Source organism: Hordeum vulgare, chromosome 2H (genome assembly GCF_904849725.1).
Source record: "Hordeum vulgare subsp. vulgare chromosome 2H, MorexV3_pseudomolecules_assembly, whole genome shotgun sequence".
Classification (NCBI taxonomy): Eukaryota; Viridiplantae; Streptophyta; class Magnoliopsida; order Poales; family Poaceae; genus Hordeum; species Hordeum vulgare.
The window spans coordinates 100,601,265-100,616,265 of NC_058519.1; the positions used below are offsets into that span (position 1 = coordinate 100,601,265).

Genomic DNA, 15,001 nt, shown 5'->3' on the forward strand with positions numbered 1-15,001 from the left:
ACCTAGCGAAAATGCTTATATTCGAGTCACACCAATGATAGGTGCACAACGCTTTGGGATCAAGGGCAAGCTAGCTCCTCGTTATATTAGTCCTTTCACTATTTTCTAAAGACATGGAAAAGGGGCTTATTAATTGGAGCTACCGTCGAACCTTTCTCATGTTCATGATGTTTTCCATGTGTCATAGCTCTCACGCTGCTTGAAGGAGCCTGTCCGAGAAGCGGATCATTATATGCTTGAGATGCAACAAGACATTTCTTATAAAGAGCATCCGGTCTGCATTCTCGATCAAACTGAACGTGGGACTCGTCAAAAGGTCACCAAGTTCCTTAAAGTGAAGTGGTCAAATCATTGTGAAGATGAAGCTACTTGGGAATGTGAGGATCATCTTTGTGATGAATACCCCGAGATCTTTCCTTCTTCCTCTTAATTCTCGGGATGAGAATTTCTTGTAGTAGGGGAGAGTTGTGACATCCCCGGATTAAGCTAGAGTAACCAATGTAATTAAGCTACAGTGGTGGTGAAGAATTAAGCTAAACGCTTTTGCTAAACAGTGCGTGATCAAACTTTGCATCATATCTCATTTCATATCCCTCTTGAAATTCAACATTCCCATAATAAGTGGAATTAATATTTTGTCAAACATGAAAACTAAAATCATGGTTGGATGGCAAACATTCACATGGCAATTATAAAATATGACACCATATTTTATCAAGTCTTCTGGTGCCTCAAAATAATTAAAATAAAGGCCAAATCAATTATTAAATACCTTTTTTCATTTTTTTTGTTTTCAAATAAATTCAAGATGCCCTAAATCTTCTTGTGGCTTTGTCAAATATTATCACTTAAATATTTGACCAAGGGCACATTTTTACAAAAGTATTTCTCAGTAAAATAAATAAAATCAAAAATTATATAACAAAAAGGAAAAGAAAAGAAAGAAAAAGGAAAAAGGAAAAGGAGAACCCCCCTCGGCCCACCTAGCCACTAGGCGGGCCCAAAGCCCCCACCCTGTGGCCCATCTCTCCCTCCCCCTGGCTATAAAAGGACAGCAAACCCCAATCCTAGCATTTTCCCTCCCCCTCTCCCCTCCTCACCCCGATGATGGCGGCCCTGCGTCCTCCCCTCCTTCGACCCGAGTCCCATGCGGCGTGGACGCCTCGTTTGCGCCGCCCCGCCATCGCCCCCCGTCCTCCTCATCTCCTCCCCGCACGACCTGCTTGAGCCTCGCCAACGAACACCAGCACCGGCAGTGACCCACTCCCCTCCCTTCTCACTTCTCTCCCACCCGCCCCTTCCGGCGAGCTTCCGACCACGCCGCACACCCAGGGGCGTCGGCTCCCTACTCATGGCCGTGCCCTCGTAGTAGTAGTCGCCGCTGCCGTTGACGCGCACGCATGCGCTGGCCCTAGCCGCCGCACCCTGCTGGCCAGGCATGCTTGCTCGCCCCATCACCCGATCACGCTCTGGCCCACCCCGCAAGTGCCCCCGCCTCGCCTCCACGTCGCTCGCCCCATCGCCAGCCGCAGCTGCTGTCAAATGTCGTTATGCCCGCGCATGTGCTCGTTGTTACCTCCCGCTATGGCACGTGCTTCGCCCTTGCGAACGCCGCCCCACCAGCCGCCTCGCTTCCCCCTCCGTCCATGGCCTTGGCTGACCTCGGCCCTAGCTAACCCCGTGTTTAGCCAGTGGGGATAACCCCCCCCCCCACTTAGGCTAAGATTCCCCCCATTAGCCCCACCAAATAACAAATGGGGCCGAGCCCCCTTAAAACAAAAATAATAATAATATAAAAATAGAAAATATGAAATATGAAATACAAAAATAAAATAATTAATCAAGTAATTATTAAGATTAGTTAGTTAACTTAATTAATGTAAATTTGATTAGACTAATTAATTTTGTTAATTAATTAACAAGGTATGACATGTGGGACCCATCGTGTTAATTAACCTAATTAAATCAATTTAAACCCTCGATTAAAATTGTGTCTATGACATTGGGACCCATTGGTTAGTTTGACTAGTCAAACTGGACTGTTGACTCCTATTGTGAGCATGATGTTATGTTGATGTCGTAATTGTATTTTTGAGTTAAACAAATATGCTTAATTGCTAAATATTAATAACACTTTAAAAATTAATATAAAATAATCCGTAGCTCGGATGAAAATACTTTGTACATGAAAGTTGTTCGGGAAAACGAGTAGAACACAAATACGTTGTTGAAAAGGATCGAGATGGACCTAGCTGGGGGTGAATAGGTACAACTACAAAGTTTAGTTGTTACATAGCAATTTTTGGCAATAATGCAAAATATGAACTTTAGCCTAACAATTGCTCCGATGATAAGGTGTTAAGTATGATATACAAGTTACACACCTAACTAGATAAACAAACCTAATATGAAAACAAATTATACACGTAAGGAGACAAGTAACCACAAGTAAGGAGCTAGGGTTAGGAATAACCGCAACTCCGAGAGACGAGGATGTATCCCGATGTTCACTTCCTTGAAGGGAAGCTACGTCATTGTTTAGAGAGGTGGATGTTACCACGAAGGCACACCAACGCCACAAAGGCTCACCCTATTCTCTCCTTGAGACAACACCACGAAGGCGTTTCTCAACCACTAGTGATAGGCCTTGAGGTGGCCTCCAAACCCTCACAAACTTTTCGTGGGAAATCATAATGAACGATTCCCCGTCGGAATACTCCTATCGCCTAGGAGTCTCGAACCTCCAAGAGTAACCAGTTGCAGTACAAAAACAAGGGGGGTTCAAATTTTTCTTTGGTGTATGCGTACATCACGCACTCCTCCTTCACTCCTCAAAATATCAAGAACTTTGGTTGGCTATGGAGGGAGAACATCAAGAAGTCGAGGTCTGAAAATGGTGGTGAAAGAAAGTGAAGTCGTTCAGTTCTTCTTGGGGAAGAAGATGAATATTTATAGACAGGGGCAAAATCCAGCCATTGGAGCGAGTTTCATGTGAAGACCGGAAGTTCTGATGATGCCCGAAAGTTTTGGCCAAGGTCCGGGCAGGTTTCGGGCTAACCAGAGAGTTCATCTCCTCTCTGGGGTACCTCGGAAGCTACTAGGGTTGTGGACGGAAGTTCCATGCCCCGGAAGTTCTGACAAGCCAGGAAGTTCCGGGGTGCAGAAGTTCCAACCAGGTTCCAGCAAGGTTCTGGGCGAAACAGAAAGGTTGCACAAATGCGCAGTGTTTCTGGTTGACCCAGAAGCTTCCCGGAACCATCCCAAATGTTTCGGTCCCTGGAAGTTCCGGCCGTCCCGGAAGGTCTGGCTTTAATAGAATCATTGTTTGAGTGTATACTTCAGACCTCCTTTGAGAATTAGTTGTGTTGGATAATACGTGTACGTGAAGTTGAATCCCATGTGTTTTGATGATGCACCCCCTCTTAATAGTGTGGCTGCCTTAAGGACTCAAGAAAGAAGAAAACACTATGTCCCACGCTTTTTACTTTTTCCAAGTAGAGGGAGCATAACCATCCATGATTCACTTCAGATTTGACAGTGCTATTTACACTAGAGCATGTGGTTAGATACACAAATGAAATTGGCATAGATGTCAAAAACAGTTAAGGGCAAGAATGCACATTCAGTCTCCCCCTTTTTGACATAGATGACAACCTTGCTTCAGAGGCTAGAGACAAGATATGTACGATGTAAAGCAGTTTTAATGAAAGGTAGAAACTCCCCCACAACCAATGTCTTACTTAAGATTTGCATTTGAATACAGAAGACACGTTTGGGACTAGCTCCCCCCTTACATTGTGATACCAACAGGAAGGACATAATTGACATAGAAAGATTTACTAACCTTGTTTTCCACATGTGACGAGACATATAAGGATACATTAATCATGATAGATGTCGCTCAGAGTGTAACACAAATCAGAGTACAGAATAACACCATGCAACACATTGTCGCCCATGAAGTGCTCACCCATGGATAGAGAGTTAAAGAACATATAATGGTAAGGTTCAAACAGGAGAAAGGTTCAAATAAAAGCAAAATAAGAGCAAAAGTTCCAATATGTGATAGAGAATAGGCAAAAGAAGAACGATAACGCAACGCCCAAGCCTACCAAGCCTATCAAGCTCTCCCCCTTTCTCATCAAGATGGAAAAAGGAAAAAGCAGAAAAAGGTGGCATAGCCCCGACCCCTAGGTAGCTGATGAGTCGTCGTTCAACTCTCCAGAGGACACCATGCCATGAGGGCGATGAGAAGAGGCTTCATCTCCGGCTTCGACATCAAACCGAGCATCCTTGGACTGGTATTGATCAAACAGAGACACATTTGACTTGGAGCCATGGGCAAGGTCCATACCAGATGCACGCAGGCCATCCTTAAGGGCCTTCAGGCCCTCCTTCCTAGACTTCTGCTCCTCCCACTACTTCTTGTGCATATCCTGCTGGAGGCAAAACATGTTCTTGAGAAGACACCAAAGTTTGTTCCTCTTTCTTGACCCGGAGTCACTAGGTTCCCCACGATGATCAATATGAGAGAGAGAGCAAAGTTCAAAGTAGTGTGCACCCCCAGCATGAAGATCTTCTTCCTCATCATTCTCAGCCTCATTGATAGTAGCCTTGCCTTTCTTAACCAGCAGGTTGACACTGGTTTGAACCGTCAGACACCGACCGGCAGATGCTTCAGGAGCAATCTCAACAATCAAGGAAGTGATATAGGGAGCATAGATTGGGACCTTGCGGTTCATCACCACATGGTACATTTCATTCCATATAAAATCCATCACATAAATGGGGCCCTTATCAGAGCTATGGAAAGTGTAGTGGAGAAGATTGATGAGATGACCATGAACCTTGTTTTTGTCACCAACTTTGATAGCCAGAACTTCACAAAAGATCCGGTGCATGATATCATAAAAGGGTAAAAGGTCACCAACAGAACCAACTATGCCGCCACGAGAGTATAAATCACGCAAGTGGTGGACCTGAAAGACCCCTCTGTCATGGATCTTGAGCCCATGATCAGCAGTTTCATCAGTGTACTCATAGCCCACAAGACGAGCCAGAACAGAGAGCGGGGCACAGAAATTCTCAGTACCAGACATCCAAGAAAGGGCATGTTGAATATCAGTCCCAAAATGTACCGTGGCATAGAACTGAGCCACAAGAGGTGGAGACACATCATGCTGAAAACTCATGAGAGGGAGGATGTTGAGCTTGACGCAAATACTTTGGGTTCCATCAAAATATGCAGTGTTGGTGCGAGTCGTGTCAAAATGAGTTGTGTTGTTACTCTTCCGAATGACATACTTGTTGACGAAACGAGTGAAAATCTCATCATAGGTGCGTTGCTGAAATAGAGTCCAAAACCTAAGGCCAACCATAGTTTGCGCTCTTGACAATAAGGATTGTCCCTGCATCGAGCACCCTACTCTGGTGCTGACACTTCTTTCATAGATACACACACACACACATGGAGGAGTATGAGTAGGAACTGGCTTGGACTTCTTGGAAGCAGTCTTTCGCTTCATGGATCGAGTGGTAGTAGGAGGAGTGGTGTCATGGTCTTCGGACACAACATCATCTTCGGCATAGCAGTCAAACTTGTTGTCAGGACCTAACACAACAGCCCTAGTTTTCTTGACCCTCTCTATGGGTTTCCGTTCATACACCTTTGGTGTGTGAGCACGCAAACGAGAACCACCTGCTGGAAGAGATGAGAGGAATAGCAAGAGGATAGAATAAGTACACAAGCTTCATAAAACAAGAAAAATCAAAGAATCACAATGTGCATAGGATGCTAGAACTCTGCTCAGACCGGAGGTTCCGGGAAGGGCCGGAAGGTCCAACGGGTGGAAGTTCCGGCCGACGGAAGTGGCGGACCCAATCCGGATGTGGAAACGCTAGCGAGGCCGGAAGTTCCGGCCTGCCCAGAAATTTCGGGCACTAACATGGTCGCATGACTCCATCCGGATCTAGAACGGAGGCAGACATAATTTGCACAATGGATGTGAAAGGAAAGAGGACTACAGATCTATTGTGGATGCAATACTTGAGTGGTGTTAGATTTTATCCTAATGCCATAAGCGTGAGCCACAATCCCTAGGAGTGAATCCAGAGACATAGTAGAAGAGACGCTTCGGTTACCTTCCTCCATGGAGACAACGATGAACACATGAGATGTCCCCCGAGAAGGATGAGGGAGGAAGGGTGGAGGTTCTGGCGGCCAGCCGCTCGCCCAAAAGTTGTCGATGGGAGGGGCGTCGTAGGAAGAGGGGAGGAGGCAGAGGAATAAGTGTTGGGAATACCCCTTTGCACCCGTCCGACCACTTATTACGTGCCCCAGATTCACGACACCCGGAAGTTCTAGGCCGTGTCCCGGAAGTTCCAGATTTTCCAAAGAGAGTGTGGTCTCTGTGAAATCGTGAGAACTGAAAGTAGTGGGACCGAAAGCTGCAAGGATCACCACCATCCTAACAACTTGTATGTGTAAGGATGAAGCTTGTGAACTAAGAAAGTGTGAGAGGTTTTCGAGAGGTGTCTTGGGAAGAACTTGATCTAAGGATGCACACTTTGTAAGGAAAAAATATCAAGAAAATCGCAGAGAGACGAAAACAAAAACAAAAGCAAAACACATGAGAGATGGCAATAATTCAACCTTTTTGAAAAGAGGGAGGTGGACGGATCCACCATGTTTGTGTATGTGTGACTTGGCACAGCAAAGATTTTAACCTTGAGCCCAACATCACAACTCCATCATTTAAAGTACAGAGTCACATAAGTGTTCACAGTAACTTTGAGAGTGTTTGTTTTATTCATGAATCAGATAGGGTGAAAGAACTCATGAATTGAGTGCCCGCCCCTAGATAAATGCCTACATCTAGACATGACATGAAATAAATGTATGCATGTGTGCAAACTTTCACATAATTCTATCAAGCTCTAAGATACCAAGTTAACGCCTAAGTTGACAGAACCTACGTTCATCCAGTGGCTTGGTGAAGATGTCAACAAGTTGCATATCCGTGCCAACATGAGCACTGTCGATGTCACCCTTTTGCACATGGTCTCTTAAGAAGTGATACCGAATGTCAATGTGCTTGGTCTGATAGTGATCACAAGGATTTTCATCAATCTTGATGGCGCTTTCTTTGTCGCATAGAAGAGGAACATGTCTGTAAGTTATACCATAGTCCTTAAAAGTTTGACTCATCCATAGCAATTGTGTTGCACAACTTGCAATTGCAATATATTCGGCTCAACGGTGGATAGGCAGACACAATTTTGCTTCCTCAAGGACCAACTTACCAAAGAGCGTATGTTGGGGATATACCCCACGGTGTGACCCGGCTTGAAGTATGACCCGCCAAGACTTGGCGACTCACCGGCGAACAGCAGTGACGTGGCGGGCGGGTCATACATGACCCGACAGGTGACTCACACAAACGACAAGCGCCCAAGGCCCAGCATGCACCCTGGAATAAGGCGACTCATAGAGATGCCAGGAGGGCCCACTCACACAGAAGGCCCAAGAAGAGGAGAGACTTCCATAAGAAGGAAACAAGACCCGGATTAGGATTCAAGAGAGACTAGTCCTATTCCTACTTCTAGTAGGACTCTACATGTAAACCTACCTCTTCCACCTACATAAGGAGGGGTAAGGCGCCCCAAGAGGGACAAGATTCACAACTTAGGTCTAGACAAGACAAATCATGAGATAGACAGATTAGACACCCACGAGGTTAGAGGTGTCGAGTCTGCACCCTTGTAATCAAGATCATCATCTTCATCAATGAAACACAAGCAGGACGTAGGCTTTTACCTCCATCGGAGGGGCCGAACCTAGGTAAACTCGCGTCTCTCGATTCCGACCAACCCCTTCAAGCCGCCACATGGTGGCGATGGCCTCACACCTAAAGTCCTTGTATGAGGACATCTACCGTGACAAAACCACGACAGTTGGCGCCCACCGTGGGGCTGATCGCACGGTGGAATTGTGTTTTTGAGGGGATCTCTCCTAGGGATCAAGAAGCTTATGATTCACTGGATCCGCGAGGTCGGCGCAGAAGATCACATCGTCGATGAATAACCAAAGCCACATATACAAGATTTGAGATCAAAAGAAAAGAAAATTAGGGTTACATGTTCTGCGTTGCCACACGCGCCATGGTGGCCAACCAAGCCCGGGACAAGCGTTTCTTTATGGTGGAAAGCGTGAGGAATCAGTAAGTCGCCGGCCGCACCAAGAGGGATCAAAACTTTCTGTGGCGGGTGTTGTTCATGATCCGCATCTGTGAAGCTTCAGAAGGACACGGAGTTTGTCCAATCAACTCACGATCCAGGAAAGAACATAGAACAAAAAAAGGTGGGAAGGCCACGACTCCCTGGAGGAAGACACAGACACGGACTCGATGCCCATATCGTCGGCTTCACTTTGAGTCATCTCTGGGCCGCGGCAACAGCATACGCCGCATCTTCCTCTGCCGCGCCGAGCCGGCCTAGCCGCCTCGCTGCCTCGGCCGGTTCCGCCGCGCCACGCGTGCTGCCGCCGTCCACGTCGCCGACTTTGCCTCCGCCTCGCCTCGCCTCTCCTGCCATTGTCGCGCCCTAACGGCTCCACCATGATGGGACTCTGACTCCGCACGCGTCGGCACCGCAACTATGGTTCGCCTCCGACGCGGCTCGTCTCACCTCGAGCTAGGCTCCATCCGTCGATGCGCCCGTTTCTCCCTGCCACAAGCATCGGCCGACCTCCACGCCCCCTGCTACTCTTCTCGATAAGTTCGTAATCTCTTGGATGTCTCGCTGTGTGTGGCTGCAAAGCGCAAGCAGGTTACGTTGTTAACCTGGTATGCGGTTGATCCGGCGACAATGGATGGGACATATTCTCGATGTGCCTCGGCGCCGGATGAGCGCGGCCGAGGGCCTGCTGTCGTGCATGTTGTGATTTGTCCGATGAAGAAGGGTTGATGCCCATCATCAAGACAGACACAAGATTTCCGGGGCAGCCGCTCAGTCCGACATGCCGGTCTACGACTACTGCTCCATGCCCCCATGTTTGTTTCAAGTCCAAAGGCGATCTGCAAAGCTCTAATGCATCTCGGTGTGAAGGCTGAATCAGTCAAGTACTTCAATTAGTACTATTACGGCTAGTACATAATACGTGCAAGACCGAACTAAAGGGGAAGACATCTTCGAGGAGTACTACGAAAAAAAATCAGATCCACGATGGTTTCTACCGATCAGAAGTCTACCTGACAATCTCCACGCCGTCCACCCAAGTGTGACACCGTCAGGCGGACACAGGCGCGATCGTTTGTTGCCAGAATACGCCAGGTGATATTTATCCATTTTATTTTATCAATACACATACATTCACTACAAGGAATATGCTAATACACGACGCTATTTTTTCGTCGCTACATCGTCACGGTTTTTAATTTACGACGATCTCACGACGAAAAACCAAGCGTCGATAACGGAGCGTCACAAATGAACAACAGCGATGTTTTGATCAATATCGTCGTAACTTTTATGACGATTCCTTGATTGTCGTAACCTTTACGACGATCCTAAATCGTCGTTGGCAATCAAACCCAATCCTACGTGGCAAAATTACGATGAAATCAAAACGTCATGGTTAAAATCAGCCCAACCCATTTAATTTATCACATGGGCTGATTTTATTTTTTTTGGGCTTTTTCTTATTGGGCTTCTTTTTGGGCCTTAGCCTATTTACAGCCACTTTAGTAAAAAAGCGATTTTTTTATCATTAAATTTAGGCCCTCGCCTTTTAGTGCCCAAATACATTTGATCCAGTTTCAGTTTTGGCCTTTTTTCATTTTTGAATTCAGCAACTTTTTGTTCCAGAACTTGGTTTCATTTCTATTTGTTGGGCCTTTTCAACCCAATAATTTGTCCATAATTTGTCCAGTATTAAGTCCAACACTATTTCATATTCAAATCAGGAAAACTACTGGTCGAATTAAAATCATCCATCATATAACATCACATAATACATCTCCCAGGTTTACATAATACATCTCCCAGGTTTACATAATACATCCAAAATCTAAGTCGTTCTCCTCCTTGGGCTGGATGACGCTTGCAGCAGCCACCTGCTTCTGCATCTCCTCGGCGATCCTCTTCAGGTGCTCCGTGTTGTCAGGGCCTGCAACAAATAGACAGATTTTAAAACCATGCTGGTGTTTCTTTTATGCTGCCTACAGTACATAACAGAAACTAAACAAGCATCGATGTGTCAAAGCTAGAGAAAGAACAACACCAGAGAGGTAATGAATAGGATGACTATCAATTTCCAATCGACGAGCATAAAAACACTAACCGTCACCTCATGTAAACTGAGCTGAGCAAAGGAAGGAGAAGTATAATGTAAGAATGTGGCTTGATATTAATTTTCATACATGAAAGATAACAGGTAATGTGAGTCACTCAACAGTTAATAAAACGAAACATTCGTCAATTAATACTACCTATTTATAAAATAGAGATCATAAATTTCAAGCCCAATTGCCAGTACACAATTATAGATCAACTTTAAGATTATTAACCTAAACTATTTATTGGCTGGTCTCACCAAGTCACACAGAGTAGCATACTCACTGGACAAATAATAAAATGGAAGTCAAATACTTAAAGCCCAAGTGCCAGCACAGGCTTATAAATCACCTTAAGAGGTTATTAAACTAAACAATTTATTGGATGGCTATAGTAGTATCCTCCATGAAATTCAAACCATCAAAGAAGGAAACATTGAAGTTTCCTCCACACTGGCTGCACTTCCTTCTGCCAACGCATTTTGCAAGCAGAGCCTCTTCTCGAAGCTTCAGATTGATCACCAAATCAATATCTGTGACTCCCTCTAGTATTTCCTAACAACCACACAATACAGTTTAGTTTGGGAACTATCACGCGATATGAGCGGCTAAGTTTTTTCTAACAACAAAAAAACTACACAAAATTTTGAAGACTCAGTTCGTCTCAACCATAGACATGAACCAGGGTACATCAAAACTATTACTATAATCAAGTTCCACATTTGTTCTGAAACTGTATACAATTTCCATGATCCCATCCCCCGATGATAAAAGTCGAACTGAGAAGATGCAAGTATATATGTTCGGCATACTTAGAATCAGGTAAAATAACTAGCTCACCGCTTGTCTTATAGTTCTTGGAAAACCATAAAGTATGAACCCCAATTCACCCTTTCCTTCTCCCTCCTCAAGGCGCTTTGACAGCAGATTTATGATGATCTCATCGACACCAGTTTTCCATGATTCACAATCTCAGAAAGCTGCAAACGAAGCAGATATAAGACAAGACGTGCTAAAAAAAGTAAAACAGAGTCAAACTACTTGGTGTTACGCTGATTTGGCTTCCCATAATAGATCATGTTCCATGCTAACTACTCCCTGTGTACCTAAATAATTGTAGTTGGGCAGAACTAGACTAGTTCTGCCAACTACAATTATTTAGATACAGAGGGAGTAGTAGAAACCAATTCAACATTGTTATTCAGAAACTGTACACAACCTCCAGGTTAGTCTTATTTGGGCCTTGTCATCAACCATTCGTGCCTCTGCTACTGGAAGTGTAGCAGCACAAAACTAAACAGTCATAGTACAAGAGTTCGAGCAATCTATCCTAAGCTGCAGGCATGGACCGAGCAAGTTGCACATCCTTGCACTCAGGTTTCATACTATAAAGAATAAACAGCTCTAATGGATTATCTTGAAGACTTGGCAATCCTGTGAGTGTTTTCAGACCGAGTTAACCATCATGATTGTTGCTGATTTGGTAGCTGATGCAGGGCAATCGCAATCTTGCAGGTGATCTTATCCCTAACATTGCAGGGGATTCATAATCACAATCATAATCATTTTACATCGATTCTTCCCCGAACCACGACGCCCGCACGGTTAACCGCACGACGCCCGCATGGTTAACAATAAGATCTACATCAACGACAGGTTGAATTAAGACTTGTGCACAAATCATAGTACTACTCAGTAAAATTGCAGCCGGCGCCTCAACTAGCAGAGAGTATTATCAGTAAACATACGGCATCAAAGAAGGAAAAATCTCCACATGGCATTAGTACCTGAACTTTTTGCCTCTGCGGACTCCTGCTGCAAAGCTAGGGATGTCGATAGTGACACATGAAGACTAGAAAGAGAGAGCAATTCCCGGACACGGCGGTGTCTTACTATAGCCCCATTGTGCTACAAATCATAATAGCTCTCAGTTATAGAATCTCAAACAACATGACAGTGGGGAAAGACTACAATATGTAGATTGGAAAAGAGGGAAGTTACGGAGGTGCTTCCACAAGGGGAAGAGATAACAAGACATAAAGGTGATAGAATAGTTTGGTTTAATCATTATTAGTTCATTTCAATTCGGTTGCTTGCTCTTTTGTACAGACAGGCCCCAAACGTCAGCTAAAAGAAAGAATGGATTTTTGTATAATCTTACCTAACTAAATGCAACCAGATCTTAAATTATTGGCTTAAGGCCCGAGCAAAGCAACTAATAGGTAAAAAAGATGACTAGCTAATGGCCCACAGCTATGACAGCTCAACCTACCAAACCAGTTTAAGGTATCCACTTGCTACATGGTTAACAAAACTGACGTTGAGCTAGAATAAGAGATTGTCAATGGCCTAATTCCAAGATCCAGTAAGTCTGTTTGCATCAAAAACAGAACCGCTGCCATAAGCATGTGTGTGGTTATTATCATCAAAAATATAACTTGCGAACAGTCATTGGGACTTTTAGTTGAGACTATATCATTTGCACCTTGTCAGAATATATGCAATAGCCAGGACAGTCGATAATGATCTCACAAAAGTCAAAAGGCGTGTTTTAACAGCTTGGCTTGCTGCTGAAGGTAACACGACTGGATCCAAACCCCTGTAGGACAATGTGTGAATAGAAGGGAAATTCAGCAACAGACCTAAACCTTCTGAGGAAGCAGTTTCTATCAGATAGGTGCAAGAAACAATCGTTACTCTCTGTTGTGTCTATACCTGCAGATAAGTGTTGCTCCTGTCCAAAGGAGTAAAGGTTGAAGGTAGGAAGTAGAAATTAGGTATGTAGGGCTCTTTTTCCAGTTACCTCCATGCTGCAAGTTACATTAAGGAAGGATGTGATTATTTAGCTACCGATAAATATAAGGTTAAAAGATCAGGTTGAACATAAAGGCACATACATCAAAACGGTTTCTGATGTCCTTCACTAGAGGCAAAAAAACATAGAGCAAATAAAATTATTCCAATTGCAGGTACCACGAGTGGAGTAGCTGGATTTGCAAGTAAAGTGTCGAATGACCTGTCAAAGGAACAAAAAGAACAAAAGAAGCAACTTTTAAAAAGTGGAAATTCAAGCATGAACTGACTGAAAACAGTATAAATGATATAAATATGACTTCAAGAACAGAAAAACAGGACAACTAAGAGTCTATTGAATATCTACGGGAGCGCACAAGACTATCACCAAACTATCTTGGCCAAATATGTTGGTGCATTAACTAGTATGTTCTAATTATTATCATTTTTGAAGTAGAAATAAAACAGTACATAGATGCTACCGCATCTTCAGGCATCCAATCAGCACCCTAGATTCTTCATTTTCTTAACTTCAACTGGACAAGATATTGCCAGGTACCAACCATAATACAGTTGTTACATGTTCTGCTTTACAAAATATTTACTGTGAGATACATTTTATAGTCAATCAGAAATTGAATAATCCAGATTAGAATCAACCGGCAAACCACTCAGTGTATCATCATGCAAACTATCCAAGCAATCTAGAAATTTCAAAAGTAAATTATGCCACGAGGGGAGCTACCTAGTCAATACTGATGACGCACTCTTGACCAAAGGAATTTCCTTCAAAGCAACTGGCAAGGCAAAAGATCTAACACGCGAGGCCCGATATCTATAAGGCACATAAAGCATGGGCATGTAGTTCCTCCTGTGCGAGTTATACACCAAAGAATCTTGCCCCTGGATGGCAAACAAACCATATTTTTTTAGATAGACAATAGCAATGTGGGAGAAACTGAGAAACCGAATGTAACATTAGGACTACAACACCAACCCAACCTAAAATGCATAAATATATTATGATAGAGCAACAATGGTGTCCGACAATCCTCCAGATATTATGAATCCAATTATCTTATATTAAATTGCACCACTCATATTTTAGTCGATGAAGGTGAAATACAGAAAGTAGAGTAGTAGTAACATTTTCATATGAAGAGTCACCAATCAAAATAGTTTTGCGCATATAAGCAGTCAGAGTAAAGAAATTTGTCCACCTAAATTCTAAAATATAAATCCCATTTGTTCTGGTAAGAGGTTGTAAAATCCAAAGAGGTAAAGGGAATACTTTCTCTATATTACCAGGAGCAATAATTTTAGCATTATACTTTCTCTACCCGGTGGTATCCTAAGTTTCTAATCAGGAACCACCTTATGGAGGACTGAAATCGAAAGTTATACAACTAGATTAACAAAGAAAATGAGACGACAGTTGTTGTTGCTGCAGAAACTGAATTAGTAAGCCTTACTGCCATAACAGATGATTTCGAATAGCATGACAAAGGGTCTGTTGCCATGACTGAAGAATCCATGGAAATGAAAAATGTTACTGAGATAATGTGAAGTAGTACCTCGTGCCTAAAGCACATCAAGATCCCAGGGATCGATGACAGCGATTTCCTTGACGAACGGCACATGATCTGCAAATTCCAGCAGGAGAGCCATCAGAAACCTCAGGTAGCAAAAGGGAAAGTGCAGAATGACTAAGTGGATAATGCACACAGGGTAGCAGCATATATATGAACGAATGTGGTGCATTAAGGCACTGCTTCAGTAGATTGTGCTCAAACAGCCTAAAAAGTTTACAACACCGTGGATCCATCCGGCTCCCCAAATCCAATAACCCATCAATTAATAATCATCTACACTTGGTC

At 43.8% G+C, this 15,001-nt stretch overlaps 1 long non-coding RNA gene across 1 annotated transcript; it reads right to left on the reverse strand.

The window, feature by feature from the left end:
- Positions 1-12,829: 12,829 nt before the first annotated feature.
- LOC123429695 lies at positions 12,830-13,270 on the reverse strand. The gene is made up of 3 exons (XR_006622732.1): positions 13,229-13,270; positions 13,047-13,141; positions 12,830-12,930 (listed from the first exon to the last, which is right to left on the reverse strand). It is a non-coding gene; the product is annotated as an uncharacterized LOC123429695 (long non-coding RNA).
- Between the last annotated feature and the right edge of the window lie 1,731 nt (positions 13,271-15,001).